Genomic DNA, 16,289 nt, shown 5'->3' on the forward strand with positions numbered 1-16,289 from the left:
CTATCTCTCTAATCTGCTCCAGCCCTTCTGCGCTCCTCTAATTCTGGCCTCTTGTGAATCCCTGATTGTAATTGTTAGTGGCTGCACCTTCAGTTGCTGCAGCCCCAAGCTCTAGAGTACCCTCCTTACACCTCTCTGCCACTCCACCTCGCTTTTCTCCTTTAAGACATTCCTTAATGCTACCTATAATAAAAGCAAAATACTGCAGATGCTGGAAATCTGAAATAAATACAAGAAATACTGGAAATACTCAGCAGGTCTGGTATCATCTGTGGAGAGAGAAGCAAAGTTAACGTTTCAGGTTAGTTAGTGCAGAGAGGGTGTCAATTGACAGAAAAATGAATAGCCCTGGCCGAAAGCACAAACATGAAAACAAACCGTGCGTTGGCACATGGTTAAAAAAAAAAGTGATTATTTTTTATTTATTTTATTTAGTTTGTTTCATCAATTTTTTACCATGTGCCTACCCAATTTTTATTTCATGTTTGTGCCAGGCTGTTCATTTTTCTTTCAATTGACACCCTCTCTGCACTAACGCTTTGTCTTTCAGTACACCATTAACATACCATTTGCCTTCGCTCCATGACCTTTTGGTCAGTTATTTTCTGTGACCCTCTATCCTATCAACATCTTGCCCCTTGTTATCTCTTGCCCCACCCCCCGCTTTATTTGCTTAAAACCTATTATGTTTCTAACGTTTGCCAGTTCTCATGAAGGGTCACTGACCTGAAACATTAACTCTGCTTCTTTCTCCACAGATGCTGTCAGACCTGTTGAGTATTTCCAGTATTTCTTGATTTTAATCCTTAATCCTACCTCTTTGACCAAACTCATTGTCATACTTTGTTTTATAATGCTCCTGTGAAGTGCCTTGGGGCATTTTATTCATTAAAATGCTATGTAAGTTGTGTTTCGTTGTAAGGGGAGAGGCTCTGGATTTGTTCCTGAAATGTTGGTTATGATGAACAGTGTGAACACGCACAATTTAACTGTTAGGTTATGAATCTAATACAATATTTTTTTATTATGCATGCCATTGCCTGTGGCCACAGAGTTATTAAAAGATTATTGTAGCTTTCATGGTCGAGAAGTTCTTTTAAAAGCACACACTTATTATTCCTTTTCAGGAAATTAAGCCACCTCTGCAGTTACTGAGCAGAATAATATTTTCTTGATGGAAGTGCCCCTGTTTTAAAGGCACCGTATCTGTGATTGTTAAAATTGTGGTGTACAACAGTTGTGATTAGGTGACCTCTGCCAACTGTTTTTTTTCCTTTAACCCCTATTCTCCCTTCCTCCCGAGGGCATTGACTCTCGTCCCAACTGCAGCCTTCCAGTACTTTTGTTTAATTAGCTGTTCTTGGTGTGAAGTAGTGGGTTTCATCCGGTTATTTGACCTTGATTGACGATACGATCAGAAACCAGTCTGATTCGCACCCAACATTCATGCGCTTACCAGCAGGAGTTGTTCCATAGCAACCTGGAACAGGAATCTTGAGCTGGTTTTGTTTCTCTCTATTTTTCCCCTTCCCTTCTCTCCCACCCTCCCCGTCTGTAGCCAAGGGATGCTTAGCCCAATCATTGTGTGTGCACTGCTGCTGTGTCTGAGATGTACACTGGGAATGTAGAAACAAGAGTGGACTGTTCAACCCCTCGAGCCTGTTCCAACATTAAGGTAGATCATGGCTGATTTAACTTCATCTGCCTGCCCAGATTCTGTAATACTACCATTACCTCTCACAATTGTTATCAATCTCAGTGTTAGAATTTTCAATTTACAGCTTTTGGAGAGCAATCCAGATTTCCACTACTCCGTGTTTGAAGAAACGCTTCCCAACTTCACTTCTGCACAGCCAAGTTCTAATTTTAAGGTCATTCCCAACTAACAGACTACGAATTGACTGTGGGACTAGGTCTGAGGGGCTCAGTACTACAGAGGACAATTCTGAGATTCTACCACTCCTACAGCGAGCATGCAAAGGATGCAAATGACTACTGTGCGAATCTTTCAAAAGTGGATAAAAACTTCCAATCATTAAGCCTCGTCTTGCGTTACAAGTGGTAAAACAAACTGCATTAGCAGTTTGAGCCCCAATGCACTGCAACACCTACAACCAACAACTTGCACAAAAGATTGCTTGTGTCCGGGATGCCGAGAATAAACACCAAGTGGAGTGCCTCTGAGCTTGCCAGTGCAGTGTGCGCCTGTTTCTCGATTGATGCTGCAGATTCCTAAAGAATCGCTGTGGTGATGCATTTTAAATGCTTATTAGGAGTAAGGTCTAACTTTCTCAAGGGAAGAAAAAGCACACCATATAACTCTGCATGCAAGCTGGAATTTCCACTCACCAACCCCTCCCCACCCTCCCCACAACCCTGAAGCAAGGTCACAAATCCTGCCTTTCCATACACTTTGTATGTTCCAGTTCTCTGCATTTATCTCCCTAAGGCACTGACTCCTGCTGGGCTGTGGTTCACCCAACCCCAGCTGTCCTCTAGTACCTTGACAATTTTTCATGTGTGAGCACAGATGGTGAGTTTTGGCAGGCTGTTGAGCCGTGGACGGCAGCATCACAGCTACGAACTGGAGGGTGAGGTCTTGTACCCAGAATGGCTGCTGTTTCACTATAGTGATGCACCATGCAAAGCCAGCTGCTTCCACAGCAAGGAGAATAAAAGGGCAGTTCTGTAGCTTTGTGAGCATCTTGAGATTGCACTCAAAAAATCTTTTGGAACAGTCTTTTAAGTATGTATCAGCAGAATTGGATGTTTAAAGGAGTGGCTTTTGGGTTCCCTATGGCGGGTGCTTACCTCCTGCCTGAGCCCTCCATCTGATTCTAATCAGCATAAATCCTCTGGCAGTTCAGTGCGAGGTCTGTTTCCTTTGAGTCATGCTGTTTCGATAAACCATTAAACATGTGGCCTTGTTAGATGATGTAAGCTGTCTTGAGTTGACACTTAACCCTTTTATTCCCTGGATGACTTCTGATTAAAAGTTCAGCCACAGCTCCTTAATAGTTCAGTCAATACAGACACTGCTGAATGTAGTGCAGTAATCCATACAGACCAGACAACTTCATTGGAATTTCCTTTTAGCGAACAACACATGCGATAAATCCACTCATGCCAGATTTTGTTCTTGTCAAGTCTATAACCCTGTTGCAGATGATATCCATTAACTCAGCATCTCTCTCCACGGGCACAAGGTCAACTTCCATATGTATGCTGATAATAGGCAGCTGTATCTCCTCCTCCTATTCTTGACCCCAGGACTACTTTCATGCTGTTGAACTGCCTGCCTGACACCAAGTCTTACATCAATGCAAATTGTTGTTGATTTATCTAACACTTTTTAATGTAGTAAGAAATTTCCCAGGCGCTTCACAGGAGCGCTATCAAGCATCATTTTGCTGAGCCACATAGAGATATTAGGAGGTGGCCAAAAGCTTGGTCAGAGAGGTAGTTTTCAGGAGTGTTTTTAAAGGAGGAGAGAGAGCGTTGTAGTGTCAGGAGATAATTTCAGAAGTAGGGCTAGGCAGCTGAAGGCACAGCTCCCTATGGTGGGGTGATGGAAATCATAGTGGTGCAAAAGGCCAGAAGTGGAGGAGCACAGAGATCACGGAGTTGTAGGGCTGGCGGAGGTTACTGAGATTGGGAGGGGTGAGGCCATGGAGTCGCAATTTCCTTCAGCCAACATTTTTTTGTCACCCACCATAACTCAGCTTCTTAGTGACTCACGAAGGCTGAAAACTGTGTGCAACCACTGTGTTATATTTGACCCTGACCTGGGCATCAAATTACACATCCTTTCCAAATCTATTTACTTCTGTCTCTGCAATGTTCTCTCTTTCCTTATCTCAGCCACTGCCATCAAAATCCTTTTCCATACATTTGTCACATTTGAATTGCTCCGTGGCCTCACACCTCGCTACCTCTGTGACCTTTTCCAGCCATACATGCCTTTTCTCTGACTCTAGCTTCTTGTGCCTTTCTTCACCCCATTGTCGATGACTAAGCTTTCACCTTGACCCTACTCTCTGGACTTGCCCTTAGTTCATTGATTCTAATTCTTTGTCCTGTTGAAAGCCTCCTCAACACTCATCTGTTCAAACTAGCCTTCAGTCACCTCGATAAATTTCTATCTCGTCGCTCGATGTCCATTCCTCACATTTTACATGCATTTTTCGTTAAAAAAGCTGGCCGTGGCTCAGTGGCAGCATTCACGCCTCCGAGACTTGAGCACGTAATCTAGGCTGCTGCTTCAGTGCAGGAATGCTGCACTGTCGACGATGACTTCGGAGCCCTTATCTGGCCATTCATTGGTGTAATAGATCCCGTGACTCTCTTTGAAGAAGAGTAGGGGAATTCTCCTGGTTTTCTAGCTGATTTTTATCCCTTCCACCTCACTGAAACATGTTATCTGGTCATTAAAGATCCCATAAACAGTAATGTAATAAAGTAGGTGACGAACAGTTGGTGTAGAAAGGAAGTCCATGGTAGGATAATTATATATGCACGTGATATGGAGCAGATTGAATGGCCTTTCCTTTCTCTAGACTAGAAGGCAACTTGATGGTTGAAATAAATAGCTCTTGGGCTGTTTATGTCTCCAGTATCCTAAAAGCTTTTTTGGAAGCTAAGTTTACTAGCTTTTAATTAACTGTTCCACTTTTTTAAATTGCCTTTAAATGCAAGTGCTATAATCTAAATACAGAAATAGATGAAAATCTTCATACAATTTAAATTGCTGGTGGGATATGGGTGTCACTGGCACGCCCAGCATTTGTTGCCCTTTCCTAATTGCCCTTGAGAAGGTGTTAAGTTGCCTCCTTGAAGTGCTGCAGTCCATCTGGTGTCGGTACTCCCACAGTATTGTTAAGGGGGGGGGAGTTCAAGGATTTTGACCCAACAGCAGTGAAAGAACAACACTTGTATCTATATAGTGCCTTTAACATAAAATGTCCCAAGCTGCTTCACAGGAGCATTATAAAACAAAATATGACTGAGCCACATAAAATATTAGGTCAGATGACCCAAAGCCTAGTCAAAGAGGTAGGTTTTCAGGAGTGTCTTAAAGGAGGAAAGCGAGATGGAGAGGTTTAGGGAGTGGATTCCAGAAGTTTGGGCTAGTCAGCTGAAAGCATAGCCGCCAGTGGTGGAGGAATTAAAATCGGGGTGCTCAAGAGGCCAGAACTAGATGAGCGCTGATACCTTGTTGGGTTGTGGGTGTTAAACTCCAGAAAAATTGTTCTGGAAGGATAATGCTGGAGCCTATCTTTACTCAGTTTCACATTTATTGTACAGAGTAAAAAGATTATAAACATGTAGCTCCTCATTCAAAAAACCCTCCACCAATCTCAGTAAGTGACTGCTTATAAGTGCTCAAGTAAGACCAGCTGCATATAATCAAACAAATGATACATAATTAACAGATTAACAGTGGGACTGAAGGAGATTAGCAATAGGTGAGGTGAGGCCAATGTGGGATTTGAAAGCTAGATTGAAGTCAAGACTTTGCTTGACCGGGAGCCAGTGTAGGTCAGTGAGCACAGGGTTGATTGGCGAACTTGGACTTGGTGCCAGCAGGGTTTGGATGACCTCAAGTTTACGGAGGGTAGAATGTGAGACACCAACCAGGAATGCATTGGTTTAGTCAAGTCTAGAGACAACAAAGGCATGTCTAAGGGTTTCGGTAACTGATGAGCTGAGACGAGGCAAAGCAGGACGATGTTACAGAGGTGGAAATAGGTAATCTGTGATGGCGTGAATGTGTTCGGAAGCTCATTTCAGGATGCAATGTAACACCAAGATTGCGAACAGACTGGTTTAGTCTCCAATTGTTGCCAGGGAGAGGAATGAAGTTGGTAGCTGGGGAATGGGGTTTGGAGGGGCAACTGAAAATAAAGCTTCAGTCTTCCCAATATTTAATCGGAGGAAATTTTTGCTAATTAGTACTGGATTTCAGATCAGCAATCTGACAATTTAGCAACAGTGGAGGAGTCTAGAGAGGTACTTTTGGATGATGTCATCGAGGAGCAGCATGTAGTTGAGAAATAGGAAGGGGCCAAGGAGAGATCCTTGGGGAACACCAGAGGTAACCGTACAGGAGCAGAAAGAAAAGCCATTGCAAGTGATACTCTGGCTGCAATTAGATAGATAAAAATGAAACAGGGTGAGAGAAGGCCCATCGAGCTGGAATTGTGGAGAGGCATTGGAGGAGGATGGTATCAACTGTGTTAAAGGCTGTGGATGGGTTAAGAAGGATGGGGAGGAATAGTTTACCTTTGTCATGATCACATATGATATCATTTGTAACTTTGACCAGAGCTGTTTCAGTACTGTGATAGGAGCAAAAACCTGATTGGAGGGATTCAAGCATGGAATTCCAGGAAAGATGGGAATGGATTTAGGAGGTGACAACATGTTCAAGGACTTTGGAGAGGAAAGGGATGTTGGAGATGGGACAGTAGGTTGCAAGAACATTGGGGATAAAGGTTTTTTTTTGGAGGAGAGGGCTGATGACAGATTTTAAGGAGAGAGGGCCAACACCTGGAGAAAGAGAGCCATTAACAATATTGGCTAACATTGGGATCAGGTAGGGAAGTTAGGCTGTCAGCAATTTAGTGGAAATAGGGTTGAGGGAGCAGGAAGTGGCTCTCGTGGACAAGATGAGTTGAGAAGGCATGAGGGGAGATAAGAGAGAAACTAGAGAAAGATGCAAGTTCAGGGCTAAGGAACTTTGGAGGAAGTTTGGCCCAATGGGCTAATGGAAGGGAAGGACATGGCAGAGGTAGCTGATCAGATGGTCTTATCTTAACGACAAAGACGTTCATGAGTTCCTCGCACTTATTGTTGGCAGTGAGTGTGGAGGAGAAAGGGAGAGGGGTTTCAGAAGAGAGTTTGCAGTAGAGAAAAGAAGCTAGGATTATCTTTGAATTCCAGGATGTGGTCCTGCCAGGTCTGGTGGTGAATGGCTAAACCTTTTATATTCTGTCAAGTCATATTCCCTTGCATTTAGGGAGTGGATGAGGACAGTACCAGGGGAAATGGCCAGTATGAGAGAGAGTAATGGTTTTATTGGGGACAAGAGCATCAGAGGTGAAGGGTGTGAGGGTACAGTTGAGGAAATCAGTAGCTGCAGGAATGCTGTGGTGAACAGAGAGCCAGAAGCGAGACTGTTGCGATTTTGAAAATTGTAAGTGAATTGGGGGGTAGTCCAGGGCAGATACAGAAGGAAGTAGGGTTGGGCTGTGGAAAGGAGATGTGGATGGAGAGTGATGCGTCTAATCTGAAAAGTGGTGCCTCCAAGAATGCAGCACCGCCTTGATGCGGAGAGTATGTGCTCAAGTCTCTGGAATGGGGCTTGCACCTACAAATTCTTGGCATGGTCGGACACAGTGTCAGCATTGAGGTTACTTTCAAATTATACTGTGTACAAAGTTGAGGTGCTAAGTTGCTGTTGACCAGTTGTAGGCCAGCAACCAAAGTATCTCCTGAACGCCAGTAAGAGGCTGCAGTGGGTGAGTGTAATTGGCTGTTTAAGGTTTTTTAATGCCTGGGATCAGCCAGAATTCAAGTGACCAAAAAAGCTTAAAACCTGAATTTTAAAATAGAAAACATCTCAATCAGCATCCAGAAGCTTGAATAATGTTTTTGAGAGACTGTACTTCAAAATTACCATAGAGCTGACCCCTCATAGCTTAGCCCATTTAGGAACCTAGAAACTGGAATGGGTCAGTCAGACCCTCAAGCTTGTTCTGCCATTTAATTTGATCATGGCTGATGTGTATCTTAACTCCATTTACCTGCCTTAATACCCTTGCCTAGCAAAGATCTTTAAATCTCCCTTTTGAAATTTTCAGTTGACTCCTAGACTTTTTGGGAGTCAGAGTTCCAGATTTGCACTACCTTTTAGTGTGAAGAAGTGCATCCTGAGAGGCCTTGCTCTAATTTTAAGCTTGTGCCTCCTTTGTCTGCACTTCCCCACCAGAGGAAATAGGGTAAATAATTAGAAACTGCCAACAACTTTTAATAATCTTAAACACCTTTAATCTTCTATATTCCTGGGAATACAAGCCTAGTCTATGCGACAGATCTTCATAATTTAACCCCTTTTAGGGCCTTAGTATCATTCTGATGAATCTGTGCTGCAGACCTTTGAAAGCCAGCATATCCTTCCCGAGTTGCGGAGCCCAGAACTGAATGCAGTGCTCTAAATGGGGTCTAACTGGAACTTTATGTAACATAACTTCAACCTCATTTATTTGACTTGTACGTTTCCATAGTTGTTAAAAGTTTAATACGACACTTGTGGCAGAACCTGCCTCTCAAGGATTGGCCTTCACAGCCAGCGGCAAAGGTGCAGCAAGAGCAGAGACTCCATCCAAATGGATTGTTTGTTGCATGTCCTCTATCTTACGTAGATGGAAAGACGCCAACCAAATTTTAAAAATGTTTTGGTCTCAACTGTCAAGATGATTTGTAAGTTTTTTTTCTTTCCGTTTCTCTTTCATTCCTGCCAGGTTTCATACTAGATTGCAATAATGCAGTTTACAGAAAAGGAAATGTCTTGTGGAAGTGCAGTGGGCATTGTTGGGTCATCAGTGTTTGTATTTTCAATTGTAGCTGACTGTGGACCTATGAATTAGAAGCCGGTCTAGTGTATTTTATATTAAAAAGTGTGCTCCAGACCTGTACAGGGCATCTCCTTTGATTCAGCTTGCTTACCTTGTTAACAGTTTATTTTTCCTTTTTTGAATTGAAGTCTATCTTGTGTTTTTCCACTTTTCTCTTCCCTTCCCCATTCTATACTGGTTGCCGCCCTCCTAGCTCAACCTAGCTCATTCATGCTTGTTGACAGGCTGCTCCACTATAGGAGGCACCTCAGATCAGCTCAATTCTGCCCTCACCCTAAATCAGGAGACACCAAATAGTGATCATGGGGAGACCCGAGTTTATTTATTTTGTTTCCCTTCCTCCTTGGCTCATAGTAACTGAAGCTACTTGTAGGATTCCTGCCGCTACCCTAATCTGAGACCAGCTAAATCAACTTCAAACCTTGGGACTTTCTGTTGTATATGATCCTGTCCCACAGTTGTGGGTGCTGTATTCTATCCCCCACCACAATCATTGTTATAAAAATACTTTATGGTGCAAATTATCATAAAGTAGAAGCTGCTTTTGTGTTGGTGCACGTAACTGAATATTCTATTTCACCAGCAATCCGATTGCACTGCATTCAAATGAAAATTGAAGTAAATTAGGCCATCACTGCACAATTCTGCTCAGAAAATAAACCCACTGATTTTACAGGCTGCATATCAGCAGCTGGGTAATACATGCTTATGACTACTATTGCTTCATATGGGGCCAGCCCCATTCCCATCCACAGGAACAAAAACAAACTCATAAGAGAATAAACAAATGGCTAAAGAAGTTTTTAATCTGGCCCATGATTGATATCTTATGACCACTGGAAGCCCTGACCTGCTGACACACGTTGTTGTGAATAACCTGTCAAATTTGTCAGGGCATGTTAAACATGGAATGAAGCCAGCGTGCAGCAATTTGAGTGAAATAGTTTAATAATTCAACCAGTTTAATCTACCTCTGTCCCTGAGCCTCTTTGCAGATGTGTTTAGTTGCATGTACAATATTTGGCATCACTTCAAGAACTCTCCCCCCTTTCTAGGCTTCTCAGCACACCAGCTGGCTGAAGGCTTTTTTTTCACCTATTCTGCCAATTTTCTTTCCGCTGAAGGTGTTGATCCTTTGCTGGGGTACGGTTCCATGGGTTGCTTGTCCCCTCTGGTGCCCCAGGCAAGCAACCGTTATTCATATTGACCTCAGCAGACTTGACTGGGCATCACAGGCTGAGGCAACCCTGTTTTCACCACCACCCACACACATATGCTTGCAGCAGTGATTTGTCAACACAAATGGGAATTTTGACTTTTTTTCCTTTTCCCCACCCCTCTGTAACCCAAGAGTGCTGTTGCTGTTTGTAATGCCCCTGATGTTGCTTCAACTGAGATCAGCTAACACAAAGCAGACTAGTAATGGAGTCTGCAGCCTTTCTTGGTCTGTATCGCTCATTAAATATATACCCTCAGCCAGCAAGCTATGATGATTTTTAAAATACTTCTTCCTTAATTGTGTAGTTCATAGTTTAAAAAAAAAACCTGACACACCCATTGAAGGGTGGAGAATTTGGAAGGGATGGGGCAGAGTGAGATATCATGTAATCATCTGAGCTCCAGAAATTGGGTTATTGCCCTCAGTTTGTATACAGGTATCAATTATTTATAATGTGTACCCTTGTTTATCATGTGCATCCAAAATGCAAGTGCTGGTGAAAGATGGTCACTGTGTTTGGCAGCGATGGTTTGTAATCTCTTCAACACTTAGTTGTCCATCTTTTGGTAGTGATGCGATTCCAAGGTCGAGGCCACGCTGTAAGCTCAAACATCTTGTTCCTGAGTAACAACGAGGGAGGGGAAATTGAAGAAGGAGACATGCGAATTTCACAGTGCACAGCTGAAAGTACACCTACCGACTGCGATCCTAAACCGTGTCTGTCACCTATAGTTTTTAATCCCCTCTCCTCAATTTTTTTGCTTAGTAAAAGCAATGCCTAGCAGAGTCATACAAAGTAGGCTCAATAGGTAACCGTCTCGCCTCCGAGTCAGAAGGTCATGGGTTTAAGTCGCACCCCCAGATACTTGAACACAAAATCTAGGCTAACACTCCCAATGTAGTAATGAGGGAGTGCTTAACTGTCAGAATTCCTGTCTTTTGGGTGAGAAGTTAAAGCAAGGTCCCGTCTTCCCGATCAGGTGGACGTAAATGATCGCACAGCACTATTTCAAAGAAGAGCAATGGAGTTCTCCCCAGTGTCCTGCCCAATATTTATCCTTCAACGAACATCATTAGGAAACATTATTTGATCATTATCACATTTCTGTCTGGGGGACAGTGTGCACAAATTGGCTGCCAATTTTCCTATATTGCATCAGTGACTACGCTTCAAATAGTATTTCATTGATTTGTGTCGTCATAGAAAAATGGCGGCACAGAAGGCAGTCCAGTTAGTTCCATTCCCCTGCTCTATCCCCTTAGACCTCCAAGTTTATTTCTCTCAAGTACCTACTCAATTTCCTTTTGAAGTCATTGTCTCCACTTCCACTGCCCTCATGGACAGCGCGATCCAGGTCATTACCACTTGCTGCATAAAAAAACCTCACATCCCCCTTGCGTCTCTTGCCCAAAACCATAACTCTTTGTCCCCTAGTCCTTTTGATAACCACTTCCAGTGGAGTGTAATTAGGGGCGGAGATGCAACACGTTGTCCATGACCGTGGTTTTCTTAACGCTTATAGTCAAGGATAAAAAGTTACAGGCTTGGGAGAGACAATCCACATGGCTTTGTAGCTGAGTTTCCATGTGAGCGATTAGAACAGCATAGTCAGCGTAGAGGAGTTTTCTGATCAGGACGCAATGTGTTTTTGTCTTCGTTTTCAGCCTTGCTAGATTGTAGAGCTTGCCAGCTGACCTAGTGTGTATGTAGACTCCTTCCATATCTGTAGGGAAGGCGAATGTCAGGAAGCATGGAGGCGAAGATACCAATCAGTATGGAGGCTGGGACACAAATCTGCTTCACTAACTATCACACTAAATAATGCTCCACTGGAAGTGTTTAGTAAATTCTGCTACCTTGGGCCCACGGTGACAGACCACCTGTCCCTTGATGCAGAGCTCTATACGCGCATAGTGAAAGCAGCTACCACTTTTGGCCAACTCACAAAATGCACTTCAGATAATACCAAGCTGACCCTTAGGACTAAGCACATGGTTTATAAGGTCTTTGTTCTCAGCACCTTCCTGGATTGCTGTGAAACATGGGTACCTTACAGCTACCAGGAAAAGAAGCTCAATAATTTCCATCTTTGCTGTCTGCGGGGCATTTTTGGTAAATCCTGGCAAAATAAAATGTGACGGTTCTCTCAAAGGGAGAGCTCCCAAGTGTGTTGGCACTAATCAAACTCAAACACTGGAAGTACGATGATACAACAATCATGGAGCAGGGAAGGAAATCCCGACCAGTCTCCAACTTCAACTTTTATTTAAGAAGTTCTGTCCGTTGGATTGCTAACGTAACAAATTTTGACTTTTTTTTGGTTTTTCAGTAGATTTGTTGGGAATTTAGAATAGAGGGAATGGAAGTTAAGGCAGTTGTATGTTCCTCCTGCAGAATGTGGGAGGTAAGGGTCGCCAAGAGTGTCCCTGCTGACTGCATCTGCGGGAAGTGCACCCAACTCCAGCTCCTCGAGAACCGCGTTAAGGAACTGGAGCTGGATGAACTTCGGATCATTCGGGAGGCGGAGGGGGTTATTGAGAGGAGTTATGGGGAGGTAGTCACACCTCAGGTAAAAGAAGTAGGTAGATGGGTTACCGTCAGGGGAAGGAGAGGGACCCAGCAGGCAGTGCAGGGATCCCCTGTGGCCGTTTCCCTCAACAACAGGTATACCGTTGTGGATACTGTTGCGGGGGACGACTTACCAGGGGTAAGCAATGGGGTACAGGTATCTGGCACAGAGTCTGTCCCTGTTGCTCAGAAGGGAAGGGGGAAGAGGAGCAGAGCATTAGTCATTGGGGACTCCATAGTTAGGGGAACAGATAGGAGGTTCTGTGGGAACGAGAGAGACTCACCGTTGGTATGTTGCCTCCCAGGTGCCAGGGTTCGTGATGTCTCGGATCGTGTTTTTGGGATCCTTAAGGGGGAGGGGGAGCAGCCCCAAGTCGTGGTCCACATAGGCACCAACGACATAGGTAGGAAGAGAGATGGGGATTTAAGACAGAAATTCAGGGAGATAGGGTGGAAGCTTAGAGCGAGAACAAACAGAGTTGTTATCTCTGGGTTGTTGCCCGTGCCACGTGATAGCGAAGCGAGGAATCGGGAGAGAGAGGAGTTGAACACGTGGCTGCAGGGATGGTGCAGGAGGGAGGGTTTTGGTTTCCTGGATAATTGGGGCTCTTTCTGGGGTAGGTGGGACCTCTACAAACAGGATGGTCTTCACCTGAACCAGAGGGGTACCAATATCCTGGGGGGGGGGAGATTTGCTAGTGCTCTTCGGGGGGGTTTAAACTAATTCAGCAGGGGAATGGGAACCTAATTTGTAGTGCCAGTGTACAGGATGTTGAGAGTACTGAGGTCAGGGATATAGTTACAAGGACGCAAGAGGGCACTGGCAAGCAAGAACCTGGTTTAGAGTGTGTCTACTTCAACGCCAGGAGCATCCGGAATAAGGTGGGTGAGCTTGCAGCATGGGTTGGTACCTGGGATCTCGATGTAGTGGCCATTTCGGAGACATGGGTAGAGCAGGGGCAGGAATGGATGTTGCAGGTTCCGGGATTTAGATGTTTCAGTAAGAACAGAGAAGATGGTAAAAGAGGGGGGGGGGTGTGGCATTGTTAATCAAGGAGAGTATTACAGCGACAGAAAGGACGTTTGAGGACTCGTCTACTGAGGTAGTATGGGCTGAGGTTAGAAACGGGAGAGGTGAGGTTACCCTGTTGGGAGTCTTTTATAGACCTCCAAATAGTTCCAGAGATGTCGAGGAAAGGATAGCGAAGATGATTCTCGACAGGGGCGAGAGTAACAGGGTAGTTGTTATGGGGGACTTTAACTTTCCAAATATCGACTGGAAATACTATAGTTCGAGTACTTTAGATGGGTCAGTTTTTGTCCAGTGTGTGAAGGAGGGTTTTCTGACACAGTATGTAGACAGGCCAACCAGGGGCGATGCCACATTGGATTTGGTACTGGGAAATGAACCCGGCCAGGTGTTAGATTTAGATGAAGGTGAGCACTTTGGTGATAGTGATCACAATTCGGTTAGGTTTACCTTAGCGATGGGCAGGGACAGGTATATACCGCAGGGCAAAAATTATAGCTGGGGGAAAGGAAATTATGATGCGATTAGGCAAGATTTAGGATGCGTAGGATGGGGAAGGAAACTGCAGGGGATGGGAACAATCGAAATGTGGAGCTTATTCAAGGAGCAGCTACTGCGTGTCCTTGATAAGTATGTACCTGTGAGGTAGGGAGGAAGTTGTCGAGCGAGGGAGCCGTGGTTTACTAAAGAAGTTGAAGCGCTTGTCAAGAGGAAGAAGAAGGCTTATGTTAGGATGAGACGTGAAGGCTCAGTTAGGGCGCTTGAGAGCTACAAGCTAGCCAGGAAGGATCTAAAGGGAGAGCTAAGAAGAGCAAGGAGAGGACACGAGAAGTCATTGGCGGATAGGATCAGGGAAAACCCTAAGGCTTTCTATAGGTATATCAGGAATAAAAGAATGACTAGAGTTAGATTAGGGCCAATCAAGGATAGTAGTGGGAAGTTGTGTGTGGAATCAGAGGAGATAGGGGAAGTGTTAAATGAATATTTTGCGTCAGTATTTACAGTAGAGAAAGAAAATGTTGTTGAGAGTACTGAGATTCAGGCTACCTGGCTAGATGGGATTGAGGTTCACAAGGAGGAGGTGTTATCAATTTTGGAAAGTGTGAAAATAGATAAGTCCCCTGGGCCAGATGGGATTTACCCTAGGATTCTCTGGGAAGCTAGGGAGGAGATTGCAGAGCCTTTGTCCTTGATCCTTATGTCGTCATTGTCGACAGGAATAGTGCCGGAAGACTGGAGGATAGCAAATGTCCCCTTGTTCAAGAAGGGGAGTAGAGACAGCCCTGGTAATTATAGACCTGTGAGCCTTACTTCGGTTGTGGGTAAAATGTTGGAAAAGGTTACAAGAGACAGGATTTATAATCATCTTGAAAAGAATAAGTTCATTAGCGATAGTCAGCACGGTTTTGTGAAGGGTAGGTCGTGCCTCACAAACCTTATTGAGTTTTTCGAGAAAGTGACCAAACAGGTGGATGAGGGTAAAGCAGTGGATGTGGTGTATATGGATTTCAGTAAGGCGTTTGATAAGGTTCCCCACGTTTGGGTATTGCAGAAAATACGGAAGTATGGGGTTGAAGGTGATTTAGAGCTTTGGATCAGAAATTGGCTAGCTGAAAGAAGACAGAGGGTGGTGGTTGATGGCAAATGTTCATCCTGGAGTTTAGTTACTAGTGGTGTACCGCAAGGATCTGTTTTGGGGCCACTGCTGTTTGTCATTTTTATAAATGACCTGGAAGAGGGTGTAGAAGGGTGGGTTAGTAAATTTGCAGATGACACTAAGGTCGGTGGAGTTGTGGATAGTGCCGAAGGATGTTGTAGGGTACAGAGGGACATAGATAGGCTGCAGAGCTGGGCTGAGAGATGGCAAATGGAGTTTAATGCGGAAAAGTGCGAGGTGATTCACTTTGGAAGGAGTAACAGGAATGCAGAGTACTGGGCTAATGGGAAGATTCTTGGTAGTGTAGATGAACAGAGAGATCTTGGTGTCCAGGTGCATAAATCCCTGAAGGTTGCTACCCAGGTTAATAGGGCTGTTAAGAAGGCATATGGTGTGTTAGCTTTTATTAGTAGGGGGATCGAGTTTCGGAGCCACGAGGTCATGCTGCAGCTGTACAAAACTCTGGTGAGACCGCACCTGGAGTATTGCGTGCAGTTCTGGTCACCGCATTATAGGAAGGATGTGGAAGCTATGGAAAGGGTGCAGAGGAGATTTACTAAGATGTTGCCTGGTATGGAGGGAAGGTCTTACGAGGAAAGGCTGAGGGACTTGAGGTTGTTTTCGTTGGAGAGAAGGAGGAGGAGAGGTGACTTAATAGAGACATATAAGATAATCAGAGGGTTAGATAGGGTGGATTGTGAGCGTCTTTTTCCTCGGATGGTGATGGCAATCACGAGGGGACATAGCTTCAAGTTGAGGGGTGATAGATATAGGACAGATGTCAGAGGTAGTTTCTTTACTCAGAGAGTAGTAGGGGCGTGGAACGCCCTGCCTGCAACAGTAGTAGACTCGCCAACTTTAAGGGCATTTAAGTGGTCATTAGATAGACATATGGATGAAAATGGAATAGTGTAGGTCAGATGGTTTCACAGGTCGGCGCAACATCGAGGGCCGAAGGGCCTGTACTGCGCTGTAATATTCTAATTCTAAAAAAATTCTAATTCTAAAAGAAGGAACCCATGTGCTAAACCAGTAAGGGTCTACCTGATATAATAAAAGCAAAATACTGCAGATACTGGAAATCTGAAATAGAAAGTGCTGGAAATACTCAGCAGGTCTGGCAGCATCTATGGAGAGAGAAGCAAAGTTAATGTTGCAGGTCAGTGACCTTTCATCAG

General features: G+C 44.3%; 1 protein-coding gene across 3 annotated transcripts in view; it reads left to right on the forward strand.

Moving 5' to 3' along the window:
• The window catches only part of acer3 (alkaline ceramidase 3), a 274,469-nt gene that overhangs the window by 181,585 nt on the left and 76,595 nt on the right, over nt 1-16,289 (forward strand). The gene's annotated exons all lie outside the window — the stretch shown is intronic.

This window comes from Heterodontus francisci, chromosome 6, assembly GCF_036365525.1.
Source record: "Heterodontus francisci isolate sHetFra1 chromosome 6, sHetFra1.hap1, whole genome shotgun sequence".
Classification (NCBI taxonomy): Eukaryota; Metazoa; Chordata; class Chondrichthyes; order Heterodontiformes; family Heterodontidae; genus Heterodontus; species Heterodontus francisci.